Source organism: Asparagus officinalis, chromosome 1 (assembly GCF_001876935.1).
Source record: "Asparagus officinalis chromosome 1, Aspof.V1, whole genome shotgun sequence".
NCBI classification, from domain to species: Eukaryota; Viridiplantae; Streptophyta; class Magnoliopsida; order Asparagales; family Asparagaceae; genus Asparagus; species Asparagus officinalis.
Genome location: NC_033794.1, coordinates 103,378,529 through 103,394,796, shown reverse-complemented (window position 1 = coordinate 103,394,796; position 16,268 = coordinate 103,378,529). Strand labels below are relative to the sequence as shown.

At 35.9% G+C, this 16,268-nt stretch overlaps 1 pseudogene; it reads right to left on the bottom strand.

The window, feature by feature from the left end:
• Positions 160–16,268, bottom strand: part of LOC109838488 — an 18,332-nt pseudogene continuing 2,223 nt past the window's right edge.

Below are 16,268 nucleotides of genomic sequence, written 5' to 3'. Positions count from 1 at the left end.
ATATGCTCGCCAAGCTTATAATTTCCTAACTTGAGCTTCAATAGATCCCATACATCAAATAGGTTATTTCGCCTTTCCACGGCCATTTATACATCAAATAGGTTATTCCTGCTAACTGCATTCTTCCTAAGGGGATGCGGAGCCCCAGACACAGAGAGCGTTAATAGATAAATTCCTAGTCACATTTCAGGCTAGGCAAATCCTGCATCCATTCTCGACAAGAAAACAAACTTACTGCTTGAGCAACGTCTTGATACTCCGAAACAAAATGACACAAAGCACACTCAAAACAAAAGGGGGAGCAGAGATTGCCGGAGGAGACCAGCTAATTCTGTTTGCATTGCATTTGTCTTGTTTGAACAGATGTGTACTAAATTTTAGTAGTTAGCTTGATTTCCTCTGTTTTGTAGAAACAGGTTGTTTTTTTTATATATATAATTTGAATATAATGTAATAACAAATGGATCAAATGGCTTTTATAATCAGCACAATTTGATCAATTTTACAACAGCAAATAAAAAATTGAATGAAAGAACATTGTGGTAATGCTTGTATATCTTGCTGAGTCTAGCAAGACAAGGACATAGACCTGCTGAAGAGCTTTTGCTGCTGCTGCTGCTGCTCGTTGTGGGTCTGTTTGTGGCTCTGAAGGGCGCAAACCTTGTCCCTGAGCTCCTGAAAAGCTCGCATCGTTTCAACATCGAAACCACCTGCGAACTGATTTAATCGAAATCGTACGGCCTGTTAGAAATTTGTGATTTGAAGAAAGTTTTCATTGAATTTCAATGGCAATAGAGTAACCTGATGTACTCTGAAGGCAAATCTTACTCCCTGAAGCATGAGCTCCTCTTCTTCTGGTCCACCTGCCACAGACTCGAGCTCGGAGGAGACTCTCTTCATGTATTTCATTGCCAATTTCACTGATGCTAGCTTTATCTGCATTGAATAAAATATTTCTGCTTTCAGCCCAAATTAAGAAAGTAAAGTAGTTCAAAGCAAAGGAATAAAGTGAGCAAGGTAAATGGGTCACATGCTGAAGTATTGCACACAGAATTATTTTTTTTTAACAAACAAGGTCATGGGAATGCAAGGTTAGATCAGATACTATCGGTCAATCTGAAAAAATAGTAGATCAAATTTAATTAGATGAGTCATGCAAATTCCATTACATCCTTCCCATATGACATGACACATCTATTCCAGTCATTCATCAATCTAGTCTCATGTAAAGTTGCCCATGCAAAGTAAACTATGTCATGCTTTCCCATCATATGCAGAGCACAAGGGGAAAAGAAAAACAAGTTCTGTAGCCAATTTTAGCAGGTCAAGCAAAACTATACAAGATTCTGATTACCTAAAGAACTTAAAGATAACAATACAGATGGTCCGGTTAAAACTTGAATAGCTAAGATATACCTTATTTAGTCAAGGATTTGATAGCTAAGATATCCTATTTAGTCAAGGATTTGATAAAGAAGATGAAGTTCAGCGCAGCAAGTTTGTTCCCTTAAAAGAGGTCGGGGGGGTGGGGCGCTGGGGTGCAACTTCAAGGCAAATCATGTGCAAATGTAACAAATTGAGGGATTTTGGATGAGATGACGAGATTAGCTTATAATTAATTTCTGCTAGCATCACACCTCACCTGTCGTTGGGGGAACTCATAAAAACTGGCTAGTCAAACATTGTGTGGTTCGATTATTTTCATATGACACTCTTCTCTGAGAATGTTACAAAACTACATTAATAAGTTCCTGATTAAATGATGGAGACTATATTCTCATATTTTACTGAATTATGTTGGTTAATTTCTTTGTCTAGCAAACAGGCTAAAACATGTTGTAGGTTCGTATTATTTTTAAATAGACATTGAATCGAGAATGTTGCGAGCAAACTAAATTAAGAAGCTTTTGGTAAAATGATTGAGACTAACATCATATTGTGCTGAATTTTGTTCCTTAAATTCTTTTGTATAGCTAACTGGCTAGTCAAACATGTGATGCATATGAAATTTTTTTTTATTGAGATTCAATCGAGAATAGTACCAACAAGCCGAATTCAGGAGTTCTTGGTAAAATGTTTAAGACTATATTATCATTTGCTCCTCAAGTTCTTTTGTATAGTTTAGAGAGTTGGGCCAAAACAAGTTCTGACAGAGAGCATTCTAAGATGAATTAGTAGTAATTGGAGGAAGAGCTATATCTAATTTGTATCACCTTAGGTTTTGTTTGGTTCAGAAATTGCTATTTTCATTGTCTTGAATCTATTACAACTTCAGTCGTTACAATAGACTCAAATAAATAAAAAGTTGATATTTTTATAAGATATTCTTACACAATGTAAATATAAAGATTACAATTCCTTTAAACAACACACAACAGTAGTTTATCTCATGTTGCTTGCGTGGGATCTTTGTCTGTACCGGGGTTCATCCGTAGACCGCCTACGGATCAGATTCGGTTGACAAAATTATTGATCAGAGCTCTCACTTCACAAAAAAAGCAATCGCTGAAGTATTGATCTCGACCAAACGAAATCAATACTCTTCTCAAGATTAAGACCAAGACTAATCTCAAGGAATGGGGGTACGAGACTTCAGATCTCTCGAACTCTCCTTTATGCCGAAGAACTCGTCAAGATCTCTTCCACCTCTCTAAAATTCGTGGCTCTTGGCTCTGAAGTTCGGCAGCACCTCCTTATCCTGATAATAATTCGCCCCTTTTGAAAGGAGATCCTAGGCTTGTATTTATAGGGTTCCGGATGCGGGGTATTTGGATACGAATGAGAGATTTGGCCATATCTTCAGTCAATAACCACCTACCCACGTTTAGATATGATATCAAGTCAGTTTGGAACCTTTGGAACAGAAAAAACCGATTGAAACAGCCTAAAAACGCATTTTGGACGTTACGGACATTTCTGGGCAAGGGTCAGCCCCTACTGACCCGGAGGGGTGCGGGTCACGGTCACCTCAGTGTGACCCGTAAAGTATTTTAGCTTTAATTCTCATGTTCGACCTCAGAATGAGGTGATTAAAGATATGTTGAAAAGCTAACGAAGAGACCTGCAACTTTTATCTTTTGATCTTTTTAAATCGCATCATGGTCTAAAGCACTTCTTTGTGCGGGTCACCCCACACCCTCAGGGTGACCCGCATGTATGCGGGTAAGTCTTTGGTGACCCGTAAGGTAATTTGACTTTATCTCTCTTATACGACATCGTAATGAGATGATTCAAGATGCATTGGAAAGCTGGAGAATATACCTATAACTTTTATCTTTTGAGTTTTCTCAGATTCAAATCGTAGCATGGTCGAAAGTTTACTTCTTTGTGTGTGTCATCTCAGGGTGACCCGCATGTGTGCGGATCAGTCTTTGGTGACCCGCACGGTAATTTGGCTTTATCTCTCTCATCCAACATCGTAATGAGATGATTCAATATGCATTGGAAAGCTAAAAAAGATACCTACAACTTTTATCTTTTGAGTTTCCTCAGATTCAAATCGTAGCATGGTCGAAAGGTCTCTTCTTTGTGCGCGTCACCTCAGGGTGACCCGTATGTGTGCGGGTTAGTCTTTAGTGACTCGGACGGTAACTTTCATTTATCTCTCTTGTCCGACATCGGAATGAGGTGATTCAAGATGCGTTGTAAAACTGAAGAAGAGATCTACAACTTTTATTTTTTGAGATTTTCCATATTCAATGCGAGTCACATTGAAAATAACACATTTTCGTGCAGGTCACCTTGAAGTGACCCGCACGTGTGCAAGCCACCTCGAACCCTCCTGATTGTATTTGTTCCGTCGTTTCACACGTTTCGACATTTCACGTACATTCATTCGCTTCTTTTTTTTAGCCTTGGATAATCTCGTTCGACTTAGATGATGACGTTTATCATCCTCGCTTTGTCTCGAGCTACGTGCAGGAACCTATAGGTAATTTTTAACGTCTACAGGTTTACATCAAAGACTAGGCATGAAGTCATATGTTTTTCTATCTTTGCCATGGATAAACTCCCTCAGAAGATATAGACATAAGGCTCTATCTACATGTTTTTGGGAGATAACATTTATCAGTTAATGAGGACAGAAAATGGTAATTTTAAAGTTGCAAGGTTGACAAATTCTTTAAAAGGGAAAGGCTAAATAACACTTTAACTGCCATATAGTTTCACTGACTTTGCATTTGAGCGAGTATTCCTACAAACCGCCACATTCAACACCTAAAGAAGATATCAAAAGTTCATCTTATACCCTCTAAAAATAGTCTCCCTTAAATATCCCTTAGAAAGGTAATACTAAGGTCCAAAGTGTCTTAAAACAGGAGAGGAATAGAAAATTGTTCTTTCATAAAACTACCAAGCAACACAGAGCGGGTATAAAGTCTATCACTTCCCGATCCGGATGCACCATGTGTCATGAATGAGTTGCTCGCTTGAACTGAAGAGAGACAAAACAGTGTTCTTTCATGAAGCCAGCAAGAAGCAGAGGACATAGGATATAGTCCATCTCTTCCTTATCTGGATGCACCAAGTCTCATGAATGAGGTGCAGTAAATATTTTCTTAGGATTCATATTGTTGCTCATTTCAATAGTCATCGCGATGTAAAAATAGTAAGAGAATTATTATGATAAATTCCCTAGGATAAGCTAATATCAATCACACGAGAGCACGAAAAATAACAAGAACACACGAACACAAAGATATACGTGATTCGGCTTGTAGCCTACGTCAAGGAGGAGAAAAGTTTTACTAATTATGAGGAATACAAAGTAAAATCTCTCAATCTCTCAATCCCAAATAACACCCCAAAAGCCTAATACAACTCTCAACTAAAGGAATAAAAGAGAAGAATATCAAATAGGTTTCACAAAAGAACTCTCTTCTTGATTGGTGCTCTGAAGATTGATAATTCTAATTGGCTTGAAAGACTGTTCTCCCATATCTTTGCTATCTAAGAAATAAGAGTTCTAATAGAAATAGAAGTCCAGATGTCCTAAAACCCAACAACAGTCTAAGTAGAAATAAACCTCTAATATGATTGGTTATGCAAAGTCTAATGTAAGTAGGACTATTGATCAAAACAAACCAAGCTAAAAAGGAACTCACAAAGCAATAAGGATTTAAGTATTTGAGGCAAACTATAAAAAGAACTAAGGCTAATCTATGTACCCCGTTCAATCAGAACAATGAGGAACATGGACAAATTAGTATTTTACACTTATCATTATTAATAAAAATTTATCTTTTCCTAAAACCCCTTAATATGACTAGCTTATAAAGGTGAGTTGATCAAATGGACCATGATGAATGAGAAAATAGTCTTCACGGCTTGTTTTTTAATGTTGAGAGTGGCCAGGATATGATAGTATTTAATGCATTATGAGCATGTGATGTGATGCATCCGCACAAAAGAGAGATAGATTTCTTCAATATAGGGACCATTTAGCTCTTGTGACATTAAATCCATCTCTTCTCTACTTGGATGTACCACATCTCATGGACTAGATTTGCACACAATTCTTTCTCTGGATAGCTAAGTTCCTCATTCTGTTGGTCGTCTCAAACACTTAACGAAATGTAATTCCACTATGGAAAACTTATGTACAAGTTATTTAACCCCTTCAACTAGCTAATATCTACTTGTATAAAGTTTACTCTTTTGATAGTCCAATACCTAAATACAAACCAATCAGATAAGACCAAAATCAGAGTCTAGACAACCTAGGGGTAGGGGAGTTCTATAGGCTGAGCAGGCAGCACATGTCAGTCCATGCTTGCTCAGGCCGACACATGCCAGATCGATCGAGCAAACACGGGTCTGGCCCGTGTTCTCTAATCATGGGTCTATGAGGAGCCCATCTTGGCCCATGGGCCTATCACGTGCCACTATAGCACATGCTGGCCTACCCAAGCTAAGTTTTTCAAAATATTTTTGGCTTTAAATTTTCTAAAAATGTTTAGTTGGTTGTGTTCTAAATACTTTTTAACATTTTAAAACTATATGTAAAGAACACTTTCGAATATAAGAAATGAAATAATATTTATTAAATAAAATTGTATATTTGTACACATTGGAAAATAAAAACATTTACAAAAAAAAAGATTCATAGTATGGCCAGCAGCAAGTTCGACATCCACTGGCAGCAAATAATTGTTCCACTAGTTTTAAAAAAATAGGTTCAAAAAAATAAGGGCAAAGTAAATACAAAAAACTAAAAAAATTAAAGAAAAACTCTAAAATATGAGGTTAGAAAAACTTGTAAATAGTAACATAGCTCAATTTTTGTTGGTTCTCTTCATCTTCCTTCTCAAGGCAAGTTGAGTCTCCTCATATTCGTTCTTCCGCATCCAACTAGTCGTTAAAGCAAACACATATCTCCACATGTGTTGCGTTCAGTTGGATCGTCCACAGTGATAGTACTTTTCCACATGCAAAAAAGGCACTTTTCCACTATGCTACTACGTTATAGGGAGAATTACAACACAATTGATTCCCAAAAATCACTCATCAAGTAATTTTCTACTTTCTAAATACATGAAAGTTCAATCATACAAGAACCGGGTGAGGAGGTTTTTTTTACGCATCTTCTCTACTTAGAAAAAGCATGTTTATACATAGTATACATAAGCTCTATTGTTAGTTTAAGTCTCACTTATCATCCTCTCACCATATTGTGGATTACTCATTCGCACAATAATTTGAAGTCATAGTTTTCAATCAATTTTGATTCAAGAATTCATCATTGTAAGAAAATGAGAAAACACGCATATTTTCACAATCATTTTGAAAACTTAAGCTCAGCTTCCCCGGTTGATGTCGGAATAAAGAGAAGGAATGAACACAAGTGTAACAACGGGTAAGGTCTTTCAAGGAAAAGAGAACAATAGCGAAGGAGAAAACTCACTTCAACAAAAGATAATTTCCTTCATCATTCAAAATAGAACTAGTTCTCCGCTTTGTAATAAATGAAGGAATAAATAAAGAGAAAAACTAACAGTTACCAACACACTGAACAATTAATTGCTTTTACAAGTTAGAAGACACTAATGAGTAGGATCTACTACTAGTTGATTGCTCTGTCAACTCTGCATTATTCTCATCTTACAAAGTAATTATGACCTAAAGAGACGCGACTCAAACGTCATTAAATTATATATCACTAGAAAACTAATTAAGTTTACTTTTCATGATTTCAAGAATCGGGCTATTTATAGTCTTCTAGAAAAATTTATGCTTAAAACAAGGCAAAGAGCTCAAGTTGGCTAGGTGAGCTCCAGTCTGAACCATTTATTGGTTATACTTCGTATTATTCCCTCTTGGTTGAATAGAAGTCATCCTCGAGTTTAAATCTTCTTATTCTTCATAGTATGGAGAAAGATCAATCGTATTGAAGATTGCTAAGACACCATGATCTCTTGGAAGCTTGATCTTATATACGTTGTAACCAATTCGACTAAGCACTTCAAAATTTGGCGAATATGCCTCGTATGCCCCACATGTTCATATCAATTAAACTTGGCGAATGTCTCACATCCTATAAGCTTATCGATTTTTTGTCGTAGCTCCTCACCATCCTTTGTATTCGTAAAGTAGACATGCTTATTTGGAAGAACGACATTGGATACTAGATAAAGAGAATTGTGTCTCTCTATTATAGGTGGAAAGTCTATGGGAATCTTCTTCGAAAGATGATTCTTGATTTCTTGAATATTACATTCAACTTTGGCAAAACTTCATTATACTCTCCATTCGCAGCCGCAAATGCCTCGTATGCCCCTCATGTTCATATCAATTAAACTTAGAGAATGTCTCACATCCCATAAGCTTATCGATTTATTGTCGTAGCTCCTCCACCATCCTTTGTATTCGTAAAGTAGACATGCTTATTTGGAAGAACGACATTGGATACCAGATAAAGAGAATTGTGTATCTCTATTATAGGTGGAAAGTCTATGGGAATCTTCTTCGAAAGATGATTCTTGATTTCTTGAAGGTTACATTCAACTTTGGCAAAACTTCATTATACTCTCCATTCGTAGCCGCAAATGCAACGGTCTAACTTCCTTTAGAAAGAAACACATTCGAACTTCGATTAATAACAAGAGTCTCGCCTTCATCTTCATGAATGATATATTCAGATCGATCTTCATCAAAGATGGATAATGAGTCATCATCAAATATGGGGTTCTCGCAATTGATGATGGGGAGGAGCCTCTTCATCAATTGATGCTCGGTTAATATAGTGGAAGATGTTGATCTCACACCCTTTGGCACTAGAATCATCATGCTCGAAGACATGGCGAGATTCATCACGTCCCAAAGCCTCCATGCTAGCAAGACTTCTTTGAGTACTTGCAAGAGTGAACTTCCGAATGTTATCCAAGCGACTATGGTATATCAGAAATCTTCAATGTGGCTGATCTTTCTGAAGAAGAATACTAATCGAACTCAAGAACAAGTTATGTTCAACCAAGGGAGAATGATACGAAATAGACCCAAACAATTGGATCCTGGGCTTATCTAGCAAGTCCAACCCTCTATCTTGTTTCAACTGTAACTTCCTCTAGAAGAATCCAAATAGTCTGATTTTTGAAATTCTAGACACTAGACTCAATTAGCTTTTCAATGACATGGCTGATGAATTCTGAGTCACGTCTCGAGATCAAAATTTCAAGAGTGAAACTAGACTCAACTAGTTATCTAAGATGCTCTAGTAGCAGTTGCAAGAGTGAACTTCGATGGATTATTTGAGTAGTTACGGTGTATTGGAAACCTTAAATGTGGTTGATCTTTCTTCATAATATGAAGAAGAATATGAGTTGAACTCGAGGACGTGTTCTGTTCAACCAAGAGAGAATGATATGGAACAAACCTAAACAATTGAATCAAACCTGAGCTTACCTAGCCAGTCAAATCCCTTTGCTTTTTTTACATGTAGCTTCTCTAAAGGACTCCAAATAATATGAGATTTGAAATTTTGGAAACTAGACCCAATTAGCTTTTTAATGATATGTAATTGATGAGGTTGGAGTCACATCTCGATATCATAATTACTCTGCAAAATCGAGACCGTGCATATTAGATAATGCAGTCAGCTAGTAATAAATCCTACTCTTTAGTATTGTCTGCCTTGTAAGATCAATTAATGCTTAGTTTGCTGCTAGTTGTTAGCATATCTTTATATGGTGTATCGAGACTATGAGTTTTCTTCTTCTCTATTTTTCTCTTCTCCTTGGTGGATTCCTTTGAGAGTGATGCGTGAGCAAAGCGGATCAAATTTCAGGTTTTCTAAACTATGTGCCTTGATCATTTTGGTTATATCGTTCTTTAAAGGAGTCTAATTGACTCTCTGTTTAAAGGATTGAATAAATATACGAATCTAGTTTCATTCTAGACTAGTTTTAAAGTATTTGGAGCTGTGTAGAATATTATCTGGGAAATACTAAGGGTGAAATATGGACTGCATTAAGCCTTTTAAGTGTCGCAGGTTATCTTATTAATCAAATGTGTCGTTTAGTTTCTCAATGTCATTAAACATCTTTTAGATTCATGAATCTTCTATGCTTGAAGGGTTATTTCAAGCCGCCTATCAATACTTTTCTAGTATAAAAATTAAAGATGTTGAATTTGATTATACCTTGTTCATTTGTCCTTGCTCTATATGTCTTTGGTGGATTCCATAGTGTAATAGTTTATTTGTACCTCTACAGTGAAATCATTGGAGTAATGAATTATCGTATCTTTCTAGAGGTGTGATATATGTATCACTAGATTTGTCAGCTAACCCCTCTCTGTCGTTTAGTCTAAGGTACTAACATCTACATCCTTAAAAGTAATTGGCATTCTATCTGAATATCCATTCATCCATCTCACTCGTACCTTTCAAGCATCAGAGAGAGACCTTACACTTGTGACACTTGTGTTTATCCCCACTCCTTGTTTCGATGTCACCAATGGTTCCAAAAAGATGCTTATTGTCTCTCTATTCTGTCAGTAATTCAGTACTACTGCTGAGAAGATAAAAAACAAAATAAATGATAGTGTAATAGACACTTGATAATGTTCTGGCAGTAAATATCTCAATAATACATAGATGGATCTTGTGCCGGTGCTAGGCGGGGTCTATGTTTTACAGGTTTGGAACCCGCTTGACACGTTGTGGTCACTGAGCAAGCTCAACAACAAGCAGATGGGTTGGCTCACTAACCTTGCCTACAATCTTGTGCTTTAGTTTTTAGTTTTTATGTATATGGATTTATTACCTTGAATCCCTCACTCATTGGAGACTTGAATTTGAATTCCCATATATGTAAATCTAATTTGAATTCCCCTAAAAGTAACAAGAGAGATTCTTGCAAGCCGCTTTAGAGAGGCAATTTTCCTCCCTTATGACTAATTTTCAAAATAGAGGTTCTCCCCAATGTTGTTGTGTTTCACGTAGAATCCAAGCTCCTTCATTTCAAAACACACTGCCTGATTTTCTTTAATGCCTCTAATATCCATTTTATTATCTCCGGTGATGATCAGGTCATCCATGTCTACTAGTTTAGTATTGCTTCCTTCCACAAACAAGCTTGAATCTAAGACTTGAATAAAATGGTCTCATCACAGTCATCTGTGGTTGGGCCCAACAACCAACTCTAACAGAATTAGAGAATATTATAGCAAATCAAGTAGTAGATAAACAAGTAAGGTCTCAATAAATGATGAGAAAGCCCTCTTCTTTAATAAGAGGATATAGAAAAAAATGTAAAAGTTCCCAAACTAGGGAGCTCGTTATAGTGGAAAAATGAGTAGTCGAGGTCTAAGAAGTAGTGCATGTCAAGACGTATAGTGGAAAAATGGCCATTATAGTGGAAAAATGAGTAGTCGAGGGCTAAGACGTATAGACTAAACTACGGAAAAATGGCCATTATGTACAAGATTGTTGGCATAAGCAGTCCGAAGAAAATGTCACTATATTCATTCAAGATAACAATGAGAGTGAAGATGAGTGGGATATTCAAGCATCCTAAACTATGACAACGCTTGAAGATGATGCTAACAAGGAAGAGGAGATCAACATCAACTTTAGAGGAAAGGAGTTTTCCCCAACTTTTTAGGGGATGGTAGCCATTACAAATGTAGGTAAGTCAAAGAAGAAAGCATTAGCAACCACCAACTCTCAAGAAGTCAATTCTCCAAGAATGTATGAGCCAGTCCACTCAAATGTTTTCGACCCAATAAAACAATTATCCATCAGTGAGTTCCGCTACATTACAACATTTATTTACAACTTCTTCAAATTTGTATGGGCTGACTTTATGAAAGAAAAATTAAAATCGTTAAGAGAAGTTTATGAAATTCAGAGCAAAAGTCGAAAGCAAAGCTGAGAGGAAGATCAAGTGTGTCCGCACAAATGAGTACATTTCCGATGAATTCTCAGACTATCATCGGGATATAGGAGTTCAATGACAATCGACTTGTTCGGGCTCCATACAACATAATAGTTGGCATAGCAAAAGAATAAGTACATTGGTGAGTATGTCAAAGCATGCTACATGCTAAACATATGCTAAGCTGCTTCTGGGCCGAATGCATGAAGACTACAGTGCATTTAATGAATAGACTACCTCAAGCCAATTTGGGATCTATCTCACCCGTTCAGAAGCAGTGGAACCATAAACGGACAGTAGGCCATTTTAGAGTGTTTAGGTGTGTGCGGTGTTTCTACATGATTGCTTGCACACTAAATTCGATAATAAGGTTGTTCTCACATCTTTGTATGTTATACTGATGAAAAGAAAAGGTGGAAGTGTTATGTCTCACAGACTGTGGTGTTATGTCTCACATCCTAGTACTAGTTGGTGTTATGTCTCACAGATTGTGGTGTTTGATGAGGCCTCGTCATGGTTGTCTTCACAAGAGGTGATGGTGTCGAATTCTAACGAGTTGGAGATTAAACTAAAAGAGTCTTAGAATGATGAACCACAACATGATTCATCTACAAGCACGTAGAGCACAAGATCAGATCATGAGACACCAAAGAGGAGCTTTAGCTAATTTAGTTCGAAGAAATACAGGAAGGGCAAAACATTAAACTTTGAAGATCCAATAGGCAATGATGACCTAATTATAAGTACGGCAATGGAGCTCTTGCTAGAGTTGAAGACATTAAAGAGTCATCCTCATCTGATGAAGTATCTAGAAGCGCTCCACAGCGAAAGGCGATGGAGGAAGAAATCATTGTGTTGAAGCAAAATTTCAAGAGCAATTTAAGACGATAGCAAGATCAAGAAGAGTTGGTGTTGAGGGGGAGTATTAAGAGGTCAATACTTGAGAGTTTCTCAAGAAGATTCCATAATGCTCTCACTCCTCATGGAGAGTCCTTCTAGAATTCTCTCTAAGTTTCTTCTCTCTCATGATTTGTCTTCCTCGCTTCTCATCATTGACATTCTCTCTTTATTTATATTATTCTCTTCCTGACATTTTTTACATGATTCTTTAATTTCCTAGAAACTTTATTGGCCAACCACTTTCTAGTATAAATACGAGTCTTAGATGTTCACTTTTATCCATCCCATAACAAAGTAGTCCACAAACGTCTAGTGAGAATGAGTGTGAGGTATGTATTTATGAGCTAGAGTGCTCTCCTTTGCAAGTGAAAGTGTGAAGTTTACGTTGTGTGAGTGCTAATGACACTTTTAATTTGTGCTAGTCTTGTTCACATATCAATAAGAGATATTATTGGCCTCATCTTCTGATGTCTAACACTAGTGTTATAAGCAAGCATGTTAGCAAAAGCAGCCCAGTGGTTGTGAATATGACTTGCATTGAAACACTTGAAATCAAATCGTAATTGGATTAAGATTAGAAATTTGACTTTGACATGAAGAAAAATTACAAGTGAAATTAAATTCTAATTAGAAGAGTACTAGGATTTGAATAATTTCAAAAAAATATTATAAGAAAGGAATCATGTAGGAATTATAATGGGTCAAGGAAGAAATCCTACATGAACTCAAAAAAGGAGAAAAATAAATTTATAAATATCACTGAGGGGTTCATTGTAATATGAGAAAAAAAGGGTCAAGAAGATGAGGAAAATGAAGAATAATATGAGATTCTTGAGGAAAAAGGAGAAGAAAAGGAGATTACTCTTGTAAGGACTTACAAGAAGAATGTTATTATTCTCGAGAGGATTTACAAGATGTCGAAGAGATTATTCCCTTGAGGTGGTATTGAGAGGAAATTATTTATGTATCTTCTTCTTCAAGTAATAAAGAAATCTCCTCTCCCTTAGACATAGGCACATTGTCGAACCACGTAAAATCTTCTTGTTTCTATTGATTGTTGCTTGTTCTTGATTATTTTGCTATAAAGCTAAGGTTTCTTACGAAACCCTAAAAATTAAAGTTTTTGTTTAGAATCTAAAGTCGACTAGGTTCTCAACAAATGGGAGGAGACACAAGTTAGCCAGTTATAGTGTTATCGAAACAAGTGTTTTCCTAATTTTAGGTATAAACCTAACCTTGCCAAAGAAAACTTAGCTAAATCAATTATTTAATTTGAGCTTCAATTTGCTCTGGAAATATTTTTAATATATTAGAAATACTTTGATGCTAAGTATTAGTAGAACAACAATAATGAAAGCTATAGTACATTTGTGGCTATTTAGAAAATCATTTATGCTTAGTATTTTCTTTATCGTCGAACTAAAACAGCTTTGACTTCTGATGAGAATCACTTAATCCCAACCATTATATATGTTAATGCTCACTAGACTGTTAAAATCTAGGATAAAAAGAAGAATTATCTTTCAAAAGATTTGACTATCCTTATAACAGACAAGTTTTTGCTTTTAGACCCATTTGTTTACTCCCATTTATCTTTAAACCCAAGTACTATTATTTCTATCTTTAAGCCCAATTCACATTTTGTATTTATCTTTAAACCCAATCTCTAAAATATAAAAACAAGTGGTGAAAATATAGTATTTTGAAGATTGGGTTTAAAGATAAATACAAAAGGTGAATTGGGTTTAAAGATACAAATAATAGTTCTTGGGTTTAAAGATAAATGGGAGTAAACAAATGGGTCTAAAAGCAAAAACCACAAAGAAGAATTATCTTTCAAAAGATTTGACTATCCTTATAACAGACAAGTTGTACATAATGCACATGTCATGATTATTGGATAGAAACAAAAATTTGCTATTTTTTAAAACAATCCTTCTAAAACATTTTTTCGATTTCTAGTTCGAAAGAAAATTGAAACACTTCCACAAGGGTAGCTTTTCATGCTATCACATCATTAATATCTGTATGCAAGATGGCATTAGGTTTTCAAATGAATGTTTGAATGAGATTAAACTTTATTGTTTGTATGAGATAGTGGTCCTATAAAACAAACTTCTAAAGGTTGTTGTGATGATTTCAGCTTTTGAAGAAATTTGCTTTTAATTGATAGTAAGACCAGATAGAACTCTACCTATCACATGCTTTGAGAATTTATCCATTACCGCAAAATTGTAGATTTGTTATTTCTTATGAAAATTTGAAAGGTACTCACATTTGTGTGGTTATGAATAGGAGCCTTATGAAGTTTCTCGTGATGTTCTTGAAAAGTATGAGGTTTCAATCAGAATACAATTTGTCATATGTTTCATTATTGTTCATTTAGTTCTTAATCATCTAAACAATATTGTTGAATTATTTGTCAGACATTGAGATAATGGGCATCTCAAGGATCCCATGTAGGAAGCTTAAATTTTAAAAATATTTTGAAAATATGTCTTTTCTCTTTTGCTTAGCTGCAGTGATGGCTTCATGGATAAAAATTTTATAATTTGAAACAAATGGTTTCAAATTTTTGTGAGAACATTAATTATTAATAAGAAAGTGATAATGTAATCTATGAGATTAAACTAACACTAGAGAGTTTGCTCCTAAACCAGGTATATGGAGGAGGTGCCTCAACAAGAACTTCCTCCTTTCTGTTTCTGGCAAAAAAAGCAAAAAAAAAAGACATCCTTGAATACAAGTATTACCAACATCATATGTATTTGGAAAGTATAGATATACTTATTTGACTTAAGGCGATTTTTAATAATTTTATTAACCTGTAAGCATGGTGGAAAGCGGAGACACATAACTATCATGCACTGTCCGCTATTGCGAGAGATATTCTACACCATCCTTTTTTATAGTATCTCCTTAAATACATTTTCTGCAAGTGGAAAACTATTATCGTCATGGAGGATCCACTCGACCACATCACATGTGGAGATGTGTATTTATTTAAAAGACTAGTTAGATGTAAAGAGATGAATATAAGGAGGCTAAGCTTTCCTGGCTAAGAAAGAATACAAAGAGAAATGGATAGACTCAAGAAGGAAAACCGAAAAAAATCATGGCACGGGGCGAGCTGGTCTCCCCTTAGGCCCAGGAATAGAGAACACGGGCCGGTGTTAGCTCAAGAGGGTCACGATCTAGCACGGCCCATGCGTCAGCACACATGGGCAAGTGGCCATACCAGCTCAGCCCGTAGAACACCCTGAAAACAACACAACTAAGAAAAATTTGAACAGAGACCCACATTCCAAGACCAAATCTTTCTGATACCCGCCTTGATCATGATCCATCCTACTCCAAGTAAGGTCCATGAAGAAGAAACCGAACAAAGTTTATTGCACCTAATATCTTTAGCTTTGAATCCACGTGAGCGCGCACGCGTGCACAAGGGAATCCCAGAAGTAAATAGTCGTTACTTTATCATCATCTAACGTACAACCATTTATTAATATCCTAAGCAATACTTAAATCGTCCACTTAATGTTGTGTTTAGGAGCTCACTAACACCTTGTTTGGATGGAGGTTAAAGGATAGAAGTTAAAGTGAAATTTTAATTTCACCTTGTTTGGGAGTTTTTTTGAGGGGTTAGAGGATGGAATGGAAGGTTAAATTTTCTTCCATTTTCCTCCCCTCCAATTTAGGGGACAGAGGATGGAACGGAAACCAATGTAAAATTTTACAATGTGATAAAATAATTATACCCTTATGACATTAAAATCAATGGCTAAGATATATTCTCATTCAATATATAAGGGTATTTATGTAACTTTATACATATTCACTTCACTGCCCTCCTCTTTATTAGAACTCTCAAATAAGGTAAAACAAATTTACTTCCATTCCCCTTACTAAACTCCCAAACAACATTTTATATTTTTACTTTCATTCCCTACCTTTCTTTTCCATTATTTAACTTTTCGTTCCTTTCCTTGGTCA